This window comes from Arachis hypogaea, chromosome 7 (genome assembly GCF_003086295.3).
Source record: "Arachis hypogaea cultivar Tifrunner chromosome 7, arahy.Tifrunner.gnm2.J5K5, whole genome shotgun sequence".
NCBI classification, from domain to species: Eukaryota; Viridiplantae; Streptophyta; class Magnoliopsida; order Fabales; family Fabaceae; genus Arachis; species Arachis hypogaea.
The window spans coordinates 19,748,886-19,754,974 of record NC_092042.1 but is presented as its reverse complement, the minus strand read 5'-3'; positions in this window follow the sequence as shown (position 1 = coordinate 19,754,974).

The following is a 6,089-nucleotide window of genomic DNA, read 5'->3' as shown; positions in this document are numbered from 1 at the left end:
ACCACAGACAAGGTTTAGACTTTCCGGATTCTCTTGAATGCCGCCATCAGTTCTAGCTTATACCACGAAGATTCTGATTAAAGAATCCAAGAGATATCTACTTAATCTAAGGTAGAACGGAGGTGGTTGTCAGGCACACGTTCATAGTTGAGAATGATGATGAGTGTCACGGATCATCACATTCATCCGGTTTAAGAACAAGTAATATCTTAGAATGGAAGCAAGCATGATTGAATGAAAAACAGTAGTAATTGCATTAATCCATCAAGACACAGCAGAGCTCCTCACCCCCAACCATGGGGTTTAGAGACTCATGACGTGGAAGGTACACAAAGAAACATGTAAAGTGTCATGAGGTACAGATACAATGTCAAAAGATCCTATTAATAGTGAACTAGTAGCCTAGGGTTTACAAAAGATGAGTAAATGACATAAAAATCCACTTCCGGGCCCACTTGGTGTGTGCTTGGGCTGAGCATTGAAGCATTTTCGTGTAGAGACTCTTCTTGGAGTTAAACGCCAGCTTTGGTGCCAGTTTGGGCGTTTAACTCCCATTCTTGTGCCAGTTCCGGCGTTTAACGCTGGAAATCCTGAGAGTGACTTTGAACGCCGGTTTGGGCCATCAAATCGTGGGCAAAGTATGAACTATCATATATTTCTGGAAATCCCAGAATGTCTACTTTCCAACGCCGTTGAGAGCGCGCCAATTGGGCTTTAGTAGCTCCAGAAAATCCACTTCGAGTGCAGGGAGGTCAGAATCCAACAGCATCTGCAGTCCTTTTTAGTCTCTGAATCAGATTTTTGCTCAGGTCCCTCAATTTCAGCCAGAAAATACCTGAAATCACAGAAAAACACACAAACTCATAGTAAAGTCCAGAAAAGTGAATTTTAACTAAAAACTAATAAAAATATACTAAAAACTAACTAGATCATACTAAAAACATACTAAAAACAATGCCAAAAAGCGTATAAATTATCCGCTCATCACAACACCAAACTTAAATTGTTGCTTGTCCCCAAGCAACTGAAAATCAAAATAGGATAAAAAGAAGAGAATATACTATAGACTCCAAAATATCAAGGAAACTCAGCTCCAATTAGATGAGCGGGACTAGTAGCTTTTTGCTTCCGAACAGTTTTGGCATCTCACTTTATCCTTTGAAGTTCAGAATGATTGGCATCTATAGGAACTCAAAACTCAAATTGTGTTATTGATTCTCCTAGTTAAGTATAATGATTCTTGAACATAGCAATGTCATGAGTCTTGGCTGTGGCCCAAAGCACTCTGTCATCCAGTATTACCACCGGATACATACATGCCACAGACACATACTTGGGTGAACCTTTTCAGATTATGACCCAGCTTTGCTAGAGTCCCCAATAAGAGGTGTCCAGAGTTCTTAAGCACACTCTTTTTGCCTTGGATCACAACTTTATTTCTTTCTTTTTCTTCTATTTCTTCTTTTTTTTGAATCACTGCTTTTTCTTGCTTCAAGAATCAATCTGATGATTTTTCAGATCCTCAATAACAATTCTCTTTTTCCCTTATTCTTTCAAGAGCCAACAATTTTAACATTCTCAAAACAACAAATTCAAAAGACATATGTACTATTCAAGCATTCATTCGGAAAACAAAAAGTATTGTCACCACATCAAACTAATTCAACTAGTTTCAAGGATAAATTCGAAATCCTGTACTTCTTGTTCTTTTGTGATTAAAGCATTTTTCATTTAAGAGAGGTGATGGATTCATAGGACATTCATAGCTTTAAGACATGAATTTTAAATTTTATTAATTATGAATTAAGAACAAGACTCAAAAATAGATATAAGATGAGACTAAAAAAATAGAAAACAAAAATTTAAATAGGCTCCTAATGATAGAGGTTTTCACAGAGTTAGGACTCAACAACCTTGATTTTGAGAAGTGGATGCTCCCTCAAATTGAGGGGAGAATTTTTGGCATTTCAGTTCTTGAAGTTCACGCCCCTGCTTCTCTTGTTCCTTCAGCAATTTGCAGAGCATGCAGTTCTGATTCTGCTGTTCTTCCTTAAGTTGCTCCATAGTTTCTTGCAACTTGGTGATAGATGCTTCTAGGCTGGCCCAGTAGCCAATTTCAGAAAATTCAGGGAGGAACTCCTGCGCCCTCCTTTTGATAGAGTTGTCTTGCATTTGTCTTTCTATTGACTTCTTGGTGATTGGATGTTCAATGGGTATGAATTCATCTACTCCCATCTTTACTCCAGCCTCTTTACAGAGCAAGGAGATCAAGCTTGGGTAAGCCAGTTTGGCCTCACTGGAATTCTTATTTGCAATTGTGTAGATCTCACAAGCAATCAGATGATGAACCTCCACTTCTTTTCCAAGCATAATGCAATGAATCATCACTGCTCTCTTGATAGTGACCTCAGAACGGTTGCTAGTGGGCAATATGGAACGCCCAATAAAGTCTAGCCAACCTCTTGCAATTGGTTTGAGGTCTCCCCTCTTGAGTTGGTTTGGGACACCCTTTGAATTGGTTATCCACTTAGTTCCAGGGAGGCATATGTCCTCTAGAACTTGATCCAACCCTTTATCTGCTCTCACCATTCTCCTATTAAAGGATTCAGGATCATCTTGCAGTTGAGGCAATTTGAAGATTTCTCTTATTTTGTCCAGATGGAAGTAGATAACTTTCCCTCTGACCATGGTTCTATAAGTATGGAAAGCAGTTCCAGTCATTCTCTGCTTATCTATCAGCCACAGATTTGAGTAGAATTCCTGAACCATATTTCTTCCAACCTTTATCTCAGGATTGGTTAGAACTTCCCATCCTCTGTTTCGAATTTGCTCTTGGATCCCCGGATATTCATCTTCTTTCAGATCAAATTTAACTTTCGGGATCACTGACCTCAGACCCATTATTTTGTGATAATGGTCTTCATGTTCTTTGGTTAAGAACATCTCTTGATTCCAAAGATTCTTTGGATTATTCTCTTTCTTTCCTCTTAAATTGGTTTGTTTTCCCTTAGGAGCCATGATCTTGATGAATCTTGGCTTAGTGATCACGAAAAAGCACACCAAACTTAGAGGTTTGCTTGTCCTCAAGCAAAAGAAAGGAAAGAAGAGAGAGAGAAGAGAAGAGCAAATTCGAATGGTGTGGGGGAATAAGGAGGCCGAACGTGTTTTTATAAGGGGGGAGGAGAGATTTCGAAAATTTGGAAGGAGATTTGAGAAGATATGGAAAGAAATTGAGAGAAAGTTGAGTTTTTGAACAAGATTTGGGAAGGATTTCAGAGAGATTTGAAGAATGATTTTGATTTTTGAAGATTTGAAGATGAATGATGAAAGTTTGAAATGTGTTTGTGTAGAAAAGTATGGTTCAAAAAAGAAAAGTTTGAAAAAAATTTAATCAGAAAGCAAAATCTCTGTCCCCCACCTTTCTGGCATTAAACGCCCAGAATGGCATCCATTCTGGCGTTTAACGCCCAATTGCTAGCCATTGTGGGCGTTTAACACCCAGCCAGGTGCCCTGGCTGGCGTTAAACGCCAGAGTCCCCTTTGTCACTGGGCGTTTTGTTAAACGCCCAGGATGCTGCACACCTGGCGTTAAACGCCCAGAATGGTGCCCATTCTGGCGTTTAACGCCCAAATTGGCACCCTTACTGGCGTTAAACGCCCAGAATGGTGCCCATTCTGGCGTTTAACGCCCAAAGTACCCCTTACTGGCGTTTTTTTGCCAGTAAGCTCCTTTTCTCTGCTTTTTGCACTGAATCCTTCTGTAACTCTGTGAATTCCTTAAATTTTGATAATTGCCTCTGTAGAAATAAAACATATAACCTGCTAATGACTGGGTTGCCTCCCAGCAAGCGCTTCTTTATTGTCTTTAGCTGGACTTTTACTGAGGATCATTCCAGCCTCAGTTTTGAGCATTCCTGCTCGAAATTACTTTCAAGATAATGCTTGATCCTCTGTCCATTAACAATGAACTTTTTGTCAGAATCAATATCTTGAAGCTCAACATATCCATATGGTGACACTCCTGTAATCACATACGGACCCCTCCACCGGGATTTAAGTTTTCCTGGGAACAATTTGAGCCTAGAGTTGAAGAGCAGAACCTTTTGTCCTGGCTCAAAGACGCTGGATGACAACTTCTTGTCATGCCACTTCTTTGCCTTTTCCTTATAAATCTTTGCATTTTCAAAGGCACTGAGTCTAAATTCATCTAGCTCATTTAGCTGGAGTAATCTCTTCTCACCAGCTAACTTAGCATCCAGGTTTAGGAATCTGGTTGCCCAGTAGGCTTTATGTTCCAGTTCCACGGGCAAATGACAGGCCTTCCCATACACAAGCTGGTATGGTGAGGTTCCTATTGGGGTCTTAAATGCTGTTCTGTATGCCCACAGAGCATCATCCAAGCTCCTTGCCCAATCCTTTCTTCGGGCCATCACAGTCCGTTCTAGGATTCTTTTTAGCTCTCTGTTAGAGACTTCAGCTTGCCCATTTGTCTGTGAATGATATGGGGTAGCCACTTTGTGGCTAATTCCATATCGGACCATAGTAGAGTACAGCTGTTTATTGCAGAAATGAGTGCCCCCATCACTGATTATGACTCTGGGAACACCAAATCTGCTGAAGATGTGTTTCTGGAGGAATTCAGCACGGTCTTAGTATCATTAGTGGGTGTAGCGATTGCTTCTACCCACTTAGATACATAGTCCACTGCCACCAGAATGTAAGTGTTTGAGTATGATGGTGGGAATGGACCCATAAAGTCAATTCCCCATACGTCAAACAATTCAATCTCTAATATCCCTTGTTGAGACATGGCATATCCGTGAGGCAAGTTACCAGCTCTTTGGCAACTGTCACAGTTACGCACAAACTCTCGGGCATCTCTATAGAGAATAGGCCAGTAGAAGCCACATTGGAGGACTTTAGTGGCTGTTTGCTCACTTCCAAAATGTCCTCCATACTGTGATCCATGGCAGTGCCATAGGATCCTTTGTGCTTCTTCTCTGGGTACACATCTGTGGATCATTCCGTCTGCACATCTCTTAAAGAGATACGGCTCATCCCATAGGTAGTACTTGGCATCTGAAATTAATTTCTTTCTTTGCATTCTGCTGTACTCCTGGGGTATGAACCTCACAGCTTTATAATTTGCAATATCTGCAAACCATGGAGCTTCCTGAATAGCAAAGAGTTGCTCATCTGGGAAAGTCTCAGAGATCTCAGTAGAAGGGAGGGACGCCCCAACTACTGGTTCTATTCGGGACAGATGATCAGCTACTTGGTTCTCTGTCCCTTTTCTGTCTCTTATTTCTATATCAAACTCTTGCAGAAGCAACACCCATCTTATAAGCCTGGGTTTTGAATCCTGCTTTGTGAGTAAGTATTTAAGAGCAGCATGGTCAGTGTACACAATCACTTTGGATCCCACTAGATAGGATCTAAACTTGTCAATGGCATAGACCACTGCAAGTAACTCTTTTTCTGTGGTTGTGTAATTCTTCTGTGCATCATTTAGAACACGGCTGGCATAATAAATGACGTGCAGAAGCTTGTTATGCCTCTGTCCCAACACTACACCAATGGCATGGTCACTGGCATCACACATTAGTTCAAATGGCAATGTCCAGTCTGGTGCAGAGATGACTGGTGCTGTGACCAGCTTGGCTTTCAGGGTTTCAAATGCCTGCAGACACTGTGTGTCAAACACAAATGGTGTGTCAGCAGCTAGCAGGTTGCTCAAAGGTTTTGCAATTTTCGAAAAATCCTTTATAAACCTTCTATAGAATCCTGCATGCCCCAGAAAGCTTCTGATTGCCTTAACATTAGCAGGTGGTGGTAGTTTTTCAATTACCTCTACCTTTGCCTTATCCACCTCTATTCCCCTGCTTGAAATTTTGTGCCCAAGGACAATTCCCTCAGTCACCATAAAGTGACATTTCTCCCAGTTTAAAACCAGGTTAGTCTCTTAGCACCTTTTCAGGACAAGTGCTAGGTGGTCAAGACAGAAGCTGAATGAGTCTCCATATACTGAGAAGTCATCCATGAAGACTTCCAGGAATTTCTCCACCATATCAGAGAAGATGGATAACATG